This window comes from Panthera tigris, chromosome A2 (assembly GCF_018350195.1).
Source record: "Panthera tigris isolate Pti1 chromosome A2, P.tigris_Pti1_mat1.1, whole genome shotgun sequence".
Lineage (NCBI taxonomy): Eukaryota > Metazoa > Chordata > Mammalia > Carnivora > Felidae > Panthera > Panthera tigris.
The window spans coordinates 55,363,343-55,381,470 of NC_056661.1; the positions used below are offsets into that span (position 1 = coordinate 55,363,343).

Consider the following 18,128-nt stretch of genomic DNA (forward strand, 5'->3'; position numbering starts at 1 on the left):
TTAACAACTACAACTCGATAACAAAAAGATAAACAAACCATTAACACTGGCAAAAGACTTAAGCAGACATTTCACAAAGCAAGATGTCTGGACAATAAACACTAGACAACACAAAATAAACACAGGAAGAATTGCTCACTTCGTCTTTAGAGACCGCAGTAAGTACTCCAGTGATGTTCCACTACACATTCGCTGGGATATTTAAAGTTAAGAACCAAACAACAAAAATGTGGCAAGGATATTAATCAACTAGAAGTCTCACATATTTCTGGGAAGAACACAAAATGGTACAATGAGTGACACTTGGAAAGTTTTTGCAGTTTCTTGCTGAGTCAAACGAACACCCTTTTACTCAGCAATTCTATGTGCGGATTTATCCGAGAAAATTGAAAGCATGTCCACAAAAAAGCCGAACTTAGTTGGCGGATGTATTTGCTAGCTGATGCTCACCTGACACGGAGGAGAGACCTCGGCCGTTGGCATCTGTGATCACCACCCCCCCCCCCCCCACAGCTTTCCACTCTTGCTTGGAATGTCTGCTTAGCAGTCACAGAGAACACTTCCCTATTTCATTAAAAAAATTTTTTTTTGAGAGAGAGCAAGCGAGAGAGTGCTTGAGATGGGGAGAGGGGTAGAGGGAGAGAGAAAGAGGGAAAAAAATCTTAAGCAGGCTCTACACTCAGTGCATAGCCTGCTGTGGGGCTCAATCCCACGAACCTGGGATCATGATCTGAACTGACATCAAGAGTTGGCCATTCAACTGACAGCCACCCAGGCGCCCCAAGTTTCCATATTTCTGATCAGGGCAGCAAATGCAGACCTGAGGATGGATCCTACATGGTCTGGATTAGTCCACATCCATGAAAGACCTGTTAACGTTTAGGGCACTTTTTAAACGAAACCTTGATTTACTAAATAGCAATGGTCTACATTTAGTCTGGGTAGGAATATATCCTCCTCTCCCCCCCCCCCCAACCCAGAGCATCTTATTTTCCTCTCTTTAAACTTCTTTGAATGTACAGAAACTTTTGTCTTCTTTCTGATTCCCTTTCTAATGAATTTAATTGGGGGAAAAATGTGAGAATCACTCAAGATCATACTGTGTAAGGATTCTGTTTTTACAGGGATGTCCTTATGAAAGTCTGCAATGGCTTTACTGCCAGAAAACCCTCTGGTCAGCACCACACTGTTCCATCATGATGTGTTTCTCACCGGTGGTCTCAGAGGGATCAGAACCTGGATTTCTCAGTACCTCAGTCACAGAATGCAGAAGGTTCCCAGCTCTTTGCAGGCACCTGTTCCATCCCCCCAAAAATCTGGGGTCACCAATATGCAGGGGATGCATGTTTATAACCCATTGTGGGGCCACTGCAGGGATTCCTGGAAAATGAAAACCAATCGGCTCCAAATGGGTTTTGCTGCCTTCACCTGTTGCCATGAGGGATATTTTTATACCTAGTTTAAGTTGAGGACTTGTATGAAGCATGGAAATCATGGGATGCATGAGCAATGCTACCTAGAAACCATGAGTTTCATCTGAGAATCGACCTAGGGACGAGGGTGTCCATCACACTGTAGAGACAGGATGCTCACAGCCACTCTGAACTCACGGGAGGTGCAAGGAATCTCTTACCAAAGTAGTGGTATTACAAAGTCTGACGTGAGACCGTACTAACTTGATTTTAAGATTGAAATGAGAAAACTTAGTAAGTTCTACCATGATTGTGTTCTCTTCTGATCTCTCCACGCAGATGTGGCAAGGGAAGTGATTCGGAAAGTTTTGAGCTCAGCTCTTCCCAGGAGAGAATCAAGTAGAGTTAAGAGACAGGTAAAATGTTTCCACTGGGGACCCCATGGTTCTGCCCTCCCCCATCCTGTCCCTGTCACCTTTCTATAGACACTGAGATGACAGGCCTGTAGAAAGATGAGCTAATGACATCCTTGCCTTTAAACTGTGCAGATTCTTGGGGCGCCTGGGTGGCTCAGTCGGTTGAGTGTCCAACTTCAGCTCAAGTCATGATCCCACGGATTGTGAGTTCGAGCCCCACATTGGGCCCTGTGCTGACAGCTCAGAGCCTGGAGCTTGTTTCAGATTCTGTCTCCCTCTCTCTCTGCCCTGACCCCGCTTGTGCTCTCTCTGTCTCTAAAATAAATAAACAGTAAAAAAATATTACAAAAATATTTAAACTGTGCAGATTCTTCCGGTGTGCACAGGTCACCCTATGTGTCCACCCAGGTAAGTGTGAAAAACTTCCCCAGACTTAGAATCAGTGTCCGGGTAGGGTCCTAGGCAGGTGGTGGAAGCGGGAAAATTGGGTGTAATAGGAAGTTTCTGGTAGCCTCTGATGAGCCATCCAGCTCTAACCATCTCCCACAGCTCAGAGGACTATTTTCTTTGCTGTGCACTGCGACCATTCATTTCTCGGAATAAAATGGCTTTCATTTATTTCCTTTATCAGTTCAGAAGGTACATATTATTATATTATCGACTCATTTTAAACTAAAACCTTACTAATTCATATCCATACTCATCTTGAAAGGGCACATTTCAGGTCTGGTCTTTATTTATTTTTTTGGAATGTCAGAAATTTCTTTATTATTACTTGTTCTTCTTATTAAGCACCAATTCAATACTGCAGAAAATTTCCAATTACCCTTCGACAATCCATTCTTCCCTCCCCCACCCAAATTCTTGATAAAGAGCTCTTCAAGCGAAGACACACTCTCTTCTCTCTTCTGTAAAAAACTGTATCAAATAAAGGCAAAGAAATGTGTTCATCTTGCTGTAAAATGCTGCCCATGGCTGTGGAAAAGTGTCTGCCCAGGCTCCTTTTATTGTCCAGGTCCTGAAAGACTCTCGTTCATGAACTGTCTCTTCACAAGCAAATCCACCACGTGCTGAGGGTCCAAAACTTTCTCACAAAGTCTCAGTCAAGTCTCTTGTCTCAGCTGCCGTAACAGGCCCTCATCACCTCATCATCCTGTTTGTTTGCAGGTTTGGCATAAATTGCATTAAGTGGAAAACCAGGCTCTCCAGGAATGGGAAAATTAGTGAATCCCAGCATATATATTTCTTTCTCACTTTGGATTTTGGAATTGCACTTTTGGAGTTTCTTTAGACACTCAGAAATGCAGACAGTTATATATATCAAGGTTCTATCAGCTTCATTCTTAATCTCATAGTTTTGGAAGAAGACATTGGCCTTGAAGTAATAAATGGTTTCATCTACAGTATCTGTATCTTTTGTCTCTCTAGGGGCAGGTCCTTTGAACTGACTTCTGATAGGCAACAGTGCCATGTTTCCAATGAGTTTGGTGTCAGGGTCCACGAGAGAAGAGTGGTAAGCGGGCATCTGGGCACCGCCTGGGTTTCAACCTACAGGAGGAGGTTGGGCATCAGGTCTGGTTCTTAATTACTCAGTTGACGTCTCTCCATGAGTCAACTATAACTATTATTTAATAAGTGTCTTCTATAATTTGTGCAATTAAGAAAACTCAGATTCGTTATTGGGAAATAAGGTTCTTTGTTCAAAAAATTGTTTTACAAAGCAAGTTTAACCTCATAGTACTATATGATATCCACCAGTATTTTCTCACGAAAACCTTTCTTGCCCCAGTTTTAATTTCACAGATTTCAAATTAATGGCATCAGCACTTAAGCTTGTGCCTTAACAGTTAGGAAATTTCAGATCACAGGACACTGGAAGTAAGGTTGCAACTAATTAAAAATAAAGAAAACAAAGTGATGATGATAGATGTCTCTTCTGCTTGTTTAAGAACACTATCTCCCAGAAATTTGGGAGGAGAAAGACTATTTGGGTCCATTTATCTTTTCTCTAAAAATTAGTTCATATTCATTTAACAAATTCCTCTACCCCTTCCATTTATGGATATGCCAGAACACATTTCATTAGGAAGAAAATTTACGACTATGATCGCTATGTTTGGGTTTTAAGTTATTTTTTCAAACTTTATCTTCTCACGCATTTATTATGAAGAGGTAAATGTGAACTGATCTCCTTTCTTGTTACTGAAATACAAAGATTTTGGTGATAAATAAAAGTGAAATCAGTTTAGCAAAAAAGACATACTGCTCTTACTTCACCACTGTTTGGTTGATCAGGGAAACCAATTCTCATGTAGGACCATTTGAGTTCCTGAGGTTTGACAACTCTGTATTTGTGAGGTAGTTGCCTCTGGGATTTTAATGTTTCTTTAATTTGGAGAAATAATTACTCTTCTCATGATTCTTCTTCTTCTTCTTCTTTTCTTTTCTTTTTTTTGAGAGCGAGAGAACACACACATGAGTGGAGGAGGAGCAGAGGGAGAGGGAGAGAGAGAATCTCAAGCAGGCTCCATGCTGCACATAGAGCTCCGAGTTGGGGCTTGATCTCACAATTGTGAGATCATGACCTAAGCAGAGATCAAGAGTTGGCCATTTAACCGAGTCACCCAGGTGCCCCCAGGATCCAGTGGTTTTAAAGCAATGACCACCTCAACCATAATTTCTTGAATATTAGTGCAAGTTCATGGCAACTACACACTCCTGCCTTTCCTTCCTTAATCATTTCTATTTGTAGGACTGTAGTCCCCTTAATAACACTGAAAATAATGGGAGCCCTTCACCCTAATGCATATGATTGAAACTTGCTACTTGATCACTTTTATAATGTTACCTATTTATAAAATTCTATATTTTCTTTTTTAAAAGTCTATTTATTTTTTGAGAAAGAGAGTGTACACAAGTGGGAGAGGGGCAGAGAAAGAGGGAGAGAGAGAATCCCAAGCAGGCTCCACACTCAGCACTGGGCCTGACAAGTAGCTCACGATGATGCTGAGATCATGACCTGAGCCAAAATCAAGAGTTGGAGGCTTAAATACAAAGATAAAGAGAGAATTCTGAAAACAGCTAGGGACAAATGGGCCATAACCTACAAAGGTAAACACATATGGGTAGTAGCAGACCTGTCTATTGAAACTTGGCAGGCCAGAAGGGAGTGGCAGGAAATATTCAATGTGCTGAATAGGAAAAATATGCAGCCAAGAATCCTTTTATCCAGCAAGGCTGTCATTCAAAATAGAAGGAGAGATTAAAAGTTTCCCTGACAAACAAAAACTAAAGGAATGCATGACCACTGAACAAGCCCTGTGGGAGATCCCAAGGGGGATTCTGGGAGTGGAAAGCAGCAAAGACTACAAAGGACTAGAGATATCACCACAAGCATGAAACCTACAGATAACACAATGACACTAAATCCGTATCTTTCAATAATCACTCTGAATGTGAATGGACTAAATGCCCCAATCAAAAGCAATCTATATGCTGCCTACAAGAGGCTAATTTTAGACCTGAGGATACCTGCAGATTGCAAGTGAAGGGATGGAGAGCCATCTATCATGCTACTGGAAGTCAAAAGAAAGCTGGAGTAGCCATACTTATATCAGACAAACTAGATTTTAAAACAAAGACTGTAATAAGAGATGAAAAAGGGCATTATATCATAATTAAAGTGTCTATCCATCAAGAAGAGATAACAATTGTAAATTTTTATGCTCCTAACGTGAAGGAACCCAAATATATGAATCAATTAATCACAAACATAAATAAATCTATACATAACAATACTGTAATTGTAGGAAACTTTAACGCTCCACTTACAACAATGGACAGATCACCTAGTCAGAAAATCAGTAAGGAAATAATGGCTCTGAATGACACATTGGATCAGATGGACTTAACAGATATATTCAGGTCTTTTCATCCAAAAGCAGAATACACGTTCTTCTCAAATGCACATGGAATATTCTTCAAAATAGATCACATACTGGATCACAAAACAGCCTTCAACAAATATAAAAGGACTGAGATCATACCATGTATATTTTCAGATCGCAACCCTATGAAACTTGAAATCAACCACAAGAAAAAATTTGGAAAGCCTCCAAATACATGGAAATTAACATCTTACTAAAGAATTAATGGGTCAACCAGGAAATTTTAAAATATATGGAAGCAAATGAAAACAAAAACATGACAGTCCAAACCACTTGGGATGCAGCAAAGGCAGTCCTAAGAGGAAAACACATTGTAATCCAGGAATCTCTCAAGAAGCAAGAAAAATACCAAATACAGGATCTAACCTCACACCTAAAGGAACTAGAAACAGAGCAGCAAAGAAACCCCAAAGCCAGCAGAAGAAGAGAAATAATAAAAATTAGAGCAGAAATAAACAATATAGAATCCCCCCCCAAAAAAAACCCCAAAACCCAGTAAAACAGATCAATGAATCTAAGAGCTGGTTCTTTGAAAGAATTAACGAAATGGATAAACCCCTAGCAAGTCTGATCAAAAAGAAAAAGGAAAGGACCCAAATAAATAAAATCAAGAATGAAAGAGGAGCGATTACAACCACCACTGCAGAAATACATACAATAATAAGAGAATATTATGAGCAATTATAAGCCAATAAATTGGGCAATCTGGAAGAAATGGACAAACTCCTAGAACCGTATAAACTACCAAAACTGAAACAGGAAGAAAATCTGAATAGACTCATAATGAGTAAAGAAATTGATTCAGTTATTAAAAATCTCCCAACAAACAAGAGTCTGGTGCCGGATGGCTTTCCAGGGGAATTCTACCAAACATTTAGCGAAGAGTTAACACCTATTCTTCTGAAGCTGTTCCAAAAAATAGAAACAGAAGGAAAACTTCCAAACTCATTCTATGAGGCCAGCATTGTCTTGATTCCAAAACCAGACAAAGACCCCACTAAAGAGGAGAACTACAGACCAATTTCCGTAATGAACATGGATGCAAAAATTCTCAATAAGGTACTAGCCAACCAGATCCAACAATACATTAAAAGAATTATTCACCACGATCAAGTGGGATTTATATCTGGGATGCAGGACTGGTTCAATATCCGCAAATCAATCAATGTGATACATCACATTAATAAAAGAAAGAATAAGAACCACACAATCCTCTCCATAGATGCAGAGAAAGCATTTGACAAAATATAGTGCCCTTTATTGATAAAAACCCTCAATAAAGTAGGGATAGAAGGATCATGCCTCCAGATCATAAAAGCCATATGCAAAAGACCCAACTTTAATATCATCCTCAATGGGGAAAACCTGAGAGCTTTCCCCCCAATGTCAGGAACAGAACAGGGATGTCCATTCTCACCACTGTTACTCAACATAGTATTAGAAGTCTTAGTCTCAGCCATCAGACAATACAAAGGAATAAAAGTCATCCAAACTGGCAAGGAGGAAGTCAAACTTTCACTCTTCACAAACATGATACTCCATATGGAAAACCCAAAAGATTGCACCAAAAAACTGCTAGAACTGATCCATAAATTCAGAAGAGTCACAGGATATAAAACCAATGCACAGAAATTGGTTGAATTTCCATACACTAATAATGAAGCAGCAGAAAGAGAAATCAAGGAATCGATCCCATTTACAATTGCACCAAACCCCGTAAAATACCTAGGAATAAACAAAACCAAAGAGGTGAAATATCTATATGTTGAAAACTATAGAAAACTTATGAAAGAAATTGAAGAAGACATAAACAAAAAGGAAAAATATTCCATGCTCATGGATTGGAAGAATACTGTTAACATGTCAATACTACCCAAGGCAATCTACGTGTTCAATGCAATCCCTAACAAAATAATACCAGCACTCTTCACAGAGCTAGAACAAACAACCCTAAAATGTGTATGGAATCAGAAAAGACGCCAAATACCCAAAGCAATCCTGAAAAAGAAAACCAAAGTAGGAGGCATCACAATCCTGGACTTCAAGCTATATTACAAAGCTCTAATCATCAAGACAGTATGGTACTGGCACAAAAACAGACATACAGGTCAACGGAACATGCGTTTTCGACTGAGCCTATCAGATGCCCCAGCAAGAAAGTCTCTTGAAAACAGTAAGAGATAAAAGATACATTCCATTATTGGGAAACAATGATTTGGATGACCATGGATTTCTCATCAGAAATAACAAATGTCAAAAAACAGTGGGAAAATATCTTTAAGTGGTGCCAACCCCCCCCCCTTCAAAAAACCCTCCCAAACCTGTTCTATATCCAGAAAAAATTTTCCTTCAGGAATAAGAGTAAAATGAATTAATTCTCAATTGAAGTAAAACTCAAAGAAGTATGTGCCGGCCAATCTGCTCAACGAGAAAGGCTAATGTAGTTCATCCTGAAGGGAAATGATCCAGAGGGAAAGTCAGTACTTCAGAAATTAAAGTAAAGCCCAGAAATGGTAAATAGCAGGGTAAGTAGAAAATACGACCTCTTATTTCCTCTTAGATTTTCATTAAAATATACAAGGGCTGTTTAAAGCAAAATTTATAACACAGGTTAGTGGCTGTTTCACTCCGCGTATGTGTACCACATAAGACAGAAGTGGGGTCATAATGAACCCACACGGCGTCCCAGTTCTGAGAATTTACATGAAGTGGTACTTTGTTAATTCTAAGTAGATTCTAAAAAGTCAGATACGTATATTATAATTCTCAGGGCAGCAAGAAATAAAAATGTTCAAAGACATATTGCCAAAATGCCGTGTGATAAGTTAGAATAGTGATATTATTAAACTGATTCAAAAGAAAGCAGGAGAAGAGAAGAATAAAAAACAGGAGAGACAAACAGACAACACATAAGAAAATGACAGCTCTCAATCCGACTGTATCCATAATTATATGAAATGTTACTAATATAAACAATCCAAAGGCAAAGATGGAGAGTGATTTAAGAAAAAGAAGTCCGTGACAATAAATTATATTCAGAAAAGAAAAAAAAGAAAAAAGACAAACAAGTCCATATTATATGTATTCCAAAATAGGAATACTTTAAAACAGGAATTAAGAGACATACCATGTAAAGAGTAAGGAGAGGAAGTCCCGGGCGGTTATTCTAATATCAGGTGAAACAGACATAAAGGCAAAGCAATTTTTTACCTCTTCAAAAGTGGGATAAAATACATAAAACATAAAATTTAACATCTTAAACGTGTTTAAGAGGCACTAAGCCCACGCACACTGCTGTGCAGCCATCACCACTGTCCACCTCTAGAACTTTTCTCATCTCGCATAGTTGAACTCTGTCCCCATGGAACACAACTCGCCATTGCCCCTCCCCCAGCCCCTGACGGCCACCATCCTATTTTCCATCTCTGAATTTCACTGTAGGGACCTCATGTAAGTGGAATTGTTCAGGATTCGTCCTTTTGTGATAGGCTCATTTCACTGGGCATAACGTCCTCAAGGTTCATCCATATCGTAGCCTGTGTCACAGTTTCCTTCTGACCCTCAGAAGTCCCCTTCCTCTGTTTCCTCTGGCCAGAACAACATGGTTTCTACTATTCACGAGAGAAAAGAAATGGGAAACTCATCCTCATGTAGGATGCATCTTCTGGTTTTGGCTCGCGCCACAATTGGCCTGCTTTTGTTGACTTTTCAGAGGCCTCGGACAGTTGCCTCTTACAGTTCCCCCAAAGATTTAGCTGTTGTTAGCAAAAACAGCAGGTTTCAATAGCAGAATTGGAACTCTTCCATCAAATTTCAATTTCAATTTCTTCCACATTATTTTTATAATTTTCATATGGATATGATGTAATGAAAGTTTTCCTTCGTATTAGTTTGGACTTCAAATTCTACGAATGTGAGTGATTCGGAATCTATACATTCTCTAGTTATTTCTCAAGAACAAGAAGGAAGCAAATAATAAGTCATTCATAAAATAGTCCCAAGAATAAGATAAGCTATATATGAGTGAAAAATCTAAATTTTCAGAACATTCAGAAACCTAATTTCTGGTGAAATTAAGTGTCCAGATACTGTGATAACCAACAGTCCAGATATTGTAATAACCACATATGTAATATAAGTATGAAAATATTAAAGACATAAATATAAGACTTAAAACATGAACAAAGATCCAAAATACTCTAAAAATGAACCAGATTTTATGCAGGGGAGCAAGTTTCCCATTTCTTGGCTCCCATGCATTTTTTTTTCTCCTGAATTGGCCTGGCAGTAGTAACTAACAGAAACCACATCCATCTGGCCCATGGATACAGAAAAAGGACCTTCGAGGACCAGAGAGTGTGGGAGGGAACTCCAGAGGAGAGAACCAGAAAAGGGGTCCTAGTTCCGTGTAGGCCTGGCAGTGTCCCAGCCAAACCCCTGACCACGTATGGCACACATACAGAATAACAGAGCAATGTGATCTAGTACACAGAATCTGAACTAGACATATAGGTTGATGGACCCAAACCAGGTTGATTGCCTTCTTCAGCAAAACAACATCTCAAAAGGCATCTACCAGGCCTGAGAACACAGCATAATACTCACAATGTCTAAATATAATTCAAAAGGACTCAATATACAAACAGGAAAATGTGACCAATTCAAAGGGATAAACACAATCAACAGATGCCAGACTTATATAGATGTTGAAAATATATTACTATTTAAGTCACTCTGTTTGTAGTCATTTGTTAGGGCAACTCTAGAAATCTACCAGGGGTTTTCTTCTAATGTGGAATAGAGTGTGACTTCTTGAAGAATGCTTTACCACATTCATTGCTTTTATAAGGATTATCATCTCTGCAGAACTTCGCTAAGGAGTTTTAACTCCTGGATCTATAGCTTCTCACTTTCATTAAAATCAGAGGGATTCTTTATAGTATGACTTGTTTGCTCTCTTCCCTAGTGAAGGCCTTCCTACTTTTATCACACTTACGGGAATCTCTCCACTTTATTAATCCCTTGAGATCTTATGAGGTTTGTTATGACTGAAGGTTTTCCCATACTGATTACATTTTAGAAGTTTTACTCCTGCATGGCTTGTGCAATAGCACAGAATAATTTCCCACATTCGCTGTGTCCGTAAGAATTTACTCATGCCAGCAGTTTCTCTCATCTTCGCCTAAACTACGTTTGAAAAGCCCTCAAACAATTATGGGATATTTTTCTTAGAGGAATAAGCTCTGAGCTCAGATGCAGTTGGGTTTCCACTTTGACCATATTCATGTCCTTCCTGCACAGTCCAGTGCTTTCTTGAAAATGAATACAACTGGCTTGAAATCTCCTTTTCCATAAATGGTACAAATAACTCTTCTTTGTGAATACTCTTGTAATGTACCTCGGCATATGCTTGGTCAGAAGAGCCCTGTTGACTGTTTGATACTCTGGTTTCAGATCTACTTTTCCAGTACTAAAACTCTCAAGTGCAAACAGTCCCTTCCCTGTCTGAAAAAGTACCCATCCTAAGCCAATTGGTACAAAAATGGACAAAGCGGGGAAGAGAACATTTGAATTATTTCAGATATGATCTTCTATGATGCAGCAAACCCATAAAGCACACACAAGAAGTTAGCAGAAAACTGGAGAGCTACTAGAAACTAAGGAGCTTAGAGAGATGTCAGGGAGAATGGCAGAGTTAAGTACCTCCAATCCCTGCTTCATAAAAGCAACGAGGACATCAGCAAAAAATAGTCCAAATCAACCCTTTCAGACTCTTGAAATTAACCAAAAGCTTGTAATAAGAGAGCATTTATTCAAGAAAGGCGGCTGGATGTGGGTTAAGCACAGCACACTCTGGGGCATTTAAATTGCTCTATTCAGACCCTCTTCTCCTTGTCTCTGGGTATTTTTGAAAGTCAAGAGCCAGCAGTCATGGTGAAAATCCGCAGCCCAGCAGCCAATGGAGGGGAAAGAACAGGATGGAACACATTCAAAGCCCCATTCCAAGAGAATTATCTTTATTTCATCTGTCTGGAAGTTCCTGAGATAACCCCACTCGAAAGCTTTCTCTTTACTTTATCTTCCTCAGGATTACCCACAGTGAGAAGCCTCTGTAACAGGGCCCTGGGTCAAAAACAATCAGCAGCAGTTCAGCTACGTGAGGTGGTGATAACAGGAGGAGGTAAAAATCAAGCTAACCAAAACCTTCGAAAAAGTATAATCTGGAGAAAATCTGGAGAACAAGGGTCAATGGGGGGCTCCGAATTCCAGGGGAATCTAAAAATCACGAGCACATACAGGGTATTGTTCACACTCAGGGCTACAGGTATGCCAGGAAAGGCATGACGAGGCCGAGTTCTCTCGCCTGTGGCCGGTCATGATGCTTTGTGCAAGCAGGAAGCAAAGACTAAGACAGTATTATAAAGTGACTTGCAGTGTTGAAGCCAATGCCCCAACACACACAGTGCCACTCAGTCAACTCTGAGACATATTAGCTCCATGCTTTTAAGAAAGTCTCTCTCCAACCAATTACTAGCTGACCGATGTGGTCAAATAGCCAGTATTTCAGTGGCCACAATGAGAAAAAAAATATTATGGACTTTACAAATTCAGCCGAATCCCACGGCCCCAATATTAGCAATGTTAACATCCTGGGCAGGTATCCTTTTATCCTGTTTTCCTTAGAGAAATACTACCTATAGTTGCTGCCTCTAAACTTAAAAAAAATTTTTTTTAACGTTTATTTATTTTTGAGACAGAGAGAGAGCACGAATGGGGGAGGGGCAGAGAGAGAGGGAGACACAGAATCGGAAGCAGGCTCCAGGCTCTGAGCCATCAGCCCAGAGCCCGACGCGGGGCTCGAACTCATAGACCGTGAGATCGCGACCTGAGCTGAAGTCAGACGCTTAACCGACTGAGCCACCCAGGTGCCCCTGCCTCTAAACTTTCTAAATAATGTTTATTAATGTTTGAGGCTGGGAGGGGCAAAAGGAGAGGGAGGGAGACACAGAATCCAAAAGAGGCTCCAGGCTTGAGCTGTCAGCACAGAACCTGACACAGGGCTCGAACCCATGAGCCATGAGATCATGACCTGAGACAAAGTGGGACGCTTAACCACCTGAGCCACCCAGACACCCCTGATTGTTGCCTCTAATTCCTTCACTCCCATTCTCCCAAATCTCATCGTCCCCCTTGGTGTCTCTGTTCACTGCCTCAGTGAACAGTGTCTCATTTTGAGCACAAGGTGGTGTCACCCTTCTTGAAATCACCTCTTCCCTGAAATCCCTGTCATTACACTTACCTGGTTTGCCATCTGCCAGACTGAATGCCCTTTCTGTCTCCTTCACGCACTTCCCTCTCTCTCTAAAGTCGTTGTGCCCAGGACTCAGGGTGAGGTCTCTATGCTTCTGTCTGCACCTGCAGTCTCATGGCATTAAATATTATCCAACTCCCATGACTTCCTGTCTTCTTCCTACCTGGAGGGCTCTCCCCACAGATATCTAAGAGTATCTCATGCTAACAATGCAAACATGGAAGTCCTCCTGCCCTGGGGAAAATGTCTCTGTTTTTCCTGCCCCAAGTCTCTTTTCCTCTTTGTCCAGGAGCAGGTGACATGAGCCTTCTGTGTTGTTGTCACGAGCATGCTATGAAGGCATACGCTCAGAAGACACACAAGTTGTGTCTTTCCACGAGGCCAGTTTAAGTTAGTCATCAAGCAGGGTTAACATAATTCTAAAGCAGGTTCAGGATTCCCAACCCAGTGACATTGCACCACGTGATTCACTTGGCTCCTTACATGGCACACAAAGGAGAACACTAGACAAGTCACACAACAAACGAGCTAACACACGGGGGGTAGTAAGCTAAGGAACCAAACGTGAAGTCAGTGTGTGGGCTCACAGCCGAGATGAGGCCTCGGTCTGGTCCGGGTCAGCTCTCGGCACTTACTGCTTATTATGTTCAAGCAGTGAGGGATCCCAGTTCTGTTTGGAGATCAGTCAGGCGGAGCCTTCGGCATCAGCTACCTTTCTGAAGTGGTCAGGCAGGGGTCAGTGTCTGAGGAGTCCGACAGCTTGCTGCCAAAATCCTCCCCCTTTAAAGGGATTTCATCAGTGATGGGCCCCTGCAGACTTCCGCTGCTTCTGCCTGCTCTCAGTTCTGGGGTGTCATCAGCTGGCGCTGGTCTCAGGGATATCTGGTAGCTGCGGTACGCTTGGCTGCTTGTGTCACTGCTTGACTCAGGGACCTGCTTGCTCTCTACAATTATCAGCAAGGGACCTGCTTGCTCTCTACAATCTTGCTCTCTACAGTTATCTAAGCCAAAAGCTCAGGAATCATCTTTAGATGCTTTTCTCCTGTATCTGTCATACCTATCCATCAGCAAACCCTGCCTTCTTTAGAGCCAAAATAATATACGGTAAAACCTTGGTTTGCGAGCATAACTCGTTCTGGAAACGGGCTTGTAATCCAAAGCACTTGTATATCAAAGTGAATTTCCCTATAAGAAATAATGGAAACTCAGATGACTTGTCCCACAACCCAAAAATATTCATATAAAAATGACTACAGGGGCGCCTAGGTGGCTGAGTTCGTTGAGCATCCAACTCTTAGTTTAGGCTCAGGTCATGATCTTGTGGTTTGTGAGATCGAGCCCTGTGGTGGGCACTGTGCTGACGGTACGGAGCCTGCTTGGGATTCTCTCTCTCTCCCTCTCTCTCTGCCCTTCCCCCACTCACGCTTGCTCTCTCTCAAAATAAACTTAAAAATTTTTAAATGATGATAATAGTGTAATATAATACAAAATAATAGAGAAACTATAAAATATAAAGAAAAATAAATTAACCTGCACTTACCTTTGAAAAACTTCATGAGTCGTGTGAGGGAGACAAGAGAGAGGAGGGTTATTGTGTAGGACAACTTTCACTACCACTAATGGAATCACTGCAATCTATTGACTCGATGGAATCTTTTTTTCTGCATGGGGGCCACTGTATACGCTTGCATGAATGTTGACTACAGTACAGTATTAATAAACTCCTGTCAGATGCTGTATTTAATGTAACTGGCAACAAGGCAGCAGAGGAAAGGGTCTATGTCTGCAGGCAGCCTGACCTAGAATGAAGCAAAGCATTCCTAAGCTTACTCTTGTATGGAAAAGCAAAGGACTGTCCATAGGTGCTTTGAAGTGACAAAAAATACACAAGTGCCAGTTGTGGGCACCTTCCAATGTTCTGAAAAATCATGGATTTCTACCAAACATCATGGTGTGAGACTGAGCATCTGAGCATGGGAGATGATCACCCACAATCCTGCAGGGAGAGAGAGGGAGAGAGAGAGAGAGAGAGAACCACTGGCTCAGTTGTGATCACATGACATTCAGCATCACGTACTACTCACATTACAAGACATTGCTCGTTTATCAATTTAAAAATTTGGGGTGCCTGGGTGGCTCAGTCGGTTGAGCGTCCAACTTCGGCTCAGGTCATGATCTCACAGTCCGTGAGTTCGAGCCCCGCGTCGGGCTCTGTGCTGACAGCTCGGAGCCTGGAGCCTGCTTCCGATTCTGTGTCTCCCTCTCTCTCTGCCCCTCCCCTGCTCATGCTCTGTCTCTCTCTGTCTCAAAAATAAATAAAAACATTAAAAAAATTTTAAAAAAAAAGATAAAAAAATAAAATTTATTAGAAATGTTTGCTCGTCTTACAGAACACTCCCAGAACAAGTTACTCGCAATCCAAGGTTTTACCATCTACCCCAAATCCAAGCACTTTTAGTCTATCATCTAGTCATGTGCCATGACACAATATACATTCTACTGATACCCATATCTATTGTGGCAAGATCTTCCAGGTGCTCACAAATCCTCACTTCCCAGACTCCTTGAACTTACTTCAGACCACATGACTGGGTTCATGCTGGTGGAAGAAGGAAACAGGTAGCATATGCTGCCCCCAGCTTCAAATGTCCCCCTAAGTATTCCTCTCACAGGCCAGAAGCAGGGGTCGAGGAGTTGGCAGAGCGACAAGCTGTTCCAGCCCAGACCCCAAACCACCTTCTGGGGTTGCTGCCCAGAGTTGCCTCCCGAGCACATCACACCATGCAGTGTGAGGAATAAACTTTTTTATGTTAAGCAACTGACACTTGGGAGCTTTCTGGGCACTGCAGCCGGCATGTACCCTAATGGACAGACACGTATAAAAAGCACATGTAGAGACCGATCCACGTGGACCAGTAGCTACCTCTGGGATGGCGCTTGAACTGGGTGCATCAGACAAGGTGAACCTCAGCCTGATCTACAATGTTTTTATTTTCACAAGGATAATGAATGTATACATTTTAGGTGTTGATAACAAATTTAAAAGACAATCCCTGGGGGCACCTGGGTGGCTCAGTTGGTTGAGCATCTCACTCTTGATTTTGGCTCAGGTCATGACCCCAGGGTTGTGGGATTGAGCCCCGTGTTGGGCTCTATGCTGAGTGTAGAGCCTGCTTAGGATTCTCTCTTCCTCTCTCTCTCTCCCCCCTGTCTCTTAGCCCCTCTCCCCCACTTGCATGTTCTCTCTCTCTCTCTAAAAATAAAAAAAAAAAATAAAAATTTAAAAAGACAATCCCTGAATTCCCCTCCTCTTGCTCCTGGAAAACTCTATTCCCGAACTGCCTTTCCCTTACTCAGCTCCATGGTTCCCTGGGCTCCATGCCTTGGCTCAGGGCTAGGGCAGGAAAGGATGAGATACAGTCAATGAATCAGTCAACAGACACCAGCACCAATCCCTTGGGCCCTGGACTGTCACAAACTGGACAGAACGAGGTAAATGAGTCATGTTCCCTGGCCCTGGGCAGCTTTCTCATCAGAGTGGCCACTCTGTTGAAAGAACTGTGCTGTATTACAAGCTCACATGCTGAAGATGGGACCTGTCTGGGACACAAGGGGGCCAACTCTCTGGGTCTGTCTCTTCATCAGTGTCCAAAGCTAGCAGGGAGGCAGAACAGAAAGGATAATTGCATCAGGGCGAGGACAGAATGTGTACTCAGATCAAGGAGAAAGGCCACAAAAGTAGAAGTGATCAAATCAGGAGCACCTAAAGAAGACGCGCCTAAGGTGGGTCTTCATGGCTGAGCACAAGCTCAATGAGACAGCAAGAGTAAGGGAAGGAGCATGCAAGGCGGCAGGATCCACATGTGCAAAGCATAAGAGGTGAAATGATCCTTTACAGTCAAGACACTGATGGCCTCACTCTGTTTTAAACTCAGGGTGTGTGCATGGGAGAGGCACTCTGGGCAGGCACCCCTGTGTGAATTTGGACTTGATCCACAGGGCTGCCACCACCACTGTGTAGATTGCATCCTTGGGTGTCTGGCCACAAGGGCAAATGCGGCTGAAATCCAATCAACTCAATCCACCAAGCAATGCACCCTGGCACTGGTTTGAGTCTACCCGGAGAAAGGGATGGCTTTTTCTCACTTCCCAAATATGCTGTGGAGTCTGACAGCAGCCTTCATTATCCTGCCCCCAACACCACAGCTTTCAAAGCCTTTTCACTTGTCAGATCTCACTGAATGAATTCTCACAACTCCGTGGAATAGGGATTATGAGCACGATTTCACAGATGAAGAAATAAGGCTGAGAGGTGGAGAAGGACAAAACTCTCCAAAGAGGCACTACTCAATTCCAGGGAGTCTACTCAGGTCAAAAGATCTTGGGAAATGGGGTGCCTGGGTGGCTCAGTTGGTTGAGCGTCCGAGTTTGGCTCAGGTCATGATCTTATAGTTTGTGGGTTCGAGCCCCTCGTCAGGCTCTGTGCTGACAGCTCAGAGCCTGGAGCCTGCTTCCAATTCTGTCTCTCCCTCTCTCTCTCTCTCTGCCCCTCCCCCACTTGCAGTCTTCCTCTCTCTCTCTCTCTCAAAAAAAAATAAATAAATAAAAATTTAAAAAAATTAAAAAAAAAGATCTTGGGACAAATTAGTGAGACTGTTGGCCATTTGCCCTGTGCAAAACACAGGCTTGACGAATACAACTAAAGTTCATTATACACATTGTGCAACATGACCAGAAATAGAAATCTGAACAAGGCAAAATAATAGCTCGTTTAATAATTCTCATATTCCTTTCATTCTATTAGACTGTCCTTGGTGGAAACTCATCTATAAAAGGATGGACTATCCCCTCACTATCTGGCAGCAGAGACCAGGTCGTGACTGCTTCATGACATCAAGCAAAAATCCATTTTGTGGCCCCTCCTACGAAGGGGAGGGACCTACAATTTCACACATCTGAAATGTTAGATATTTCACCAAGAAACCAAGGCAATTAACACTATCTGATTTTTACCTAATATTACTTGGGTGGAAGATAAATG

At 41.8% G+C, this 18,128-nt stretch overlaps 1 pseudogene; it reads right to left on the bottom strand.

Moving 5' to 3' along the window:
- Nucleotides 1–2,646: 2,646 nt before the first annotated feature.
- LOC102970848 lies at nt 2,647–3,353 on the bottom strand (annotated as a pseudogene).
- Between the last annotated feature and the right edge of the window lie 14,775 nt (nt 3,354–18,128).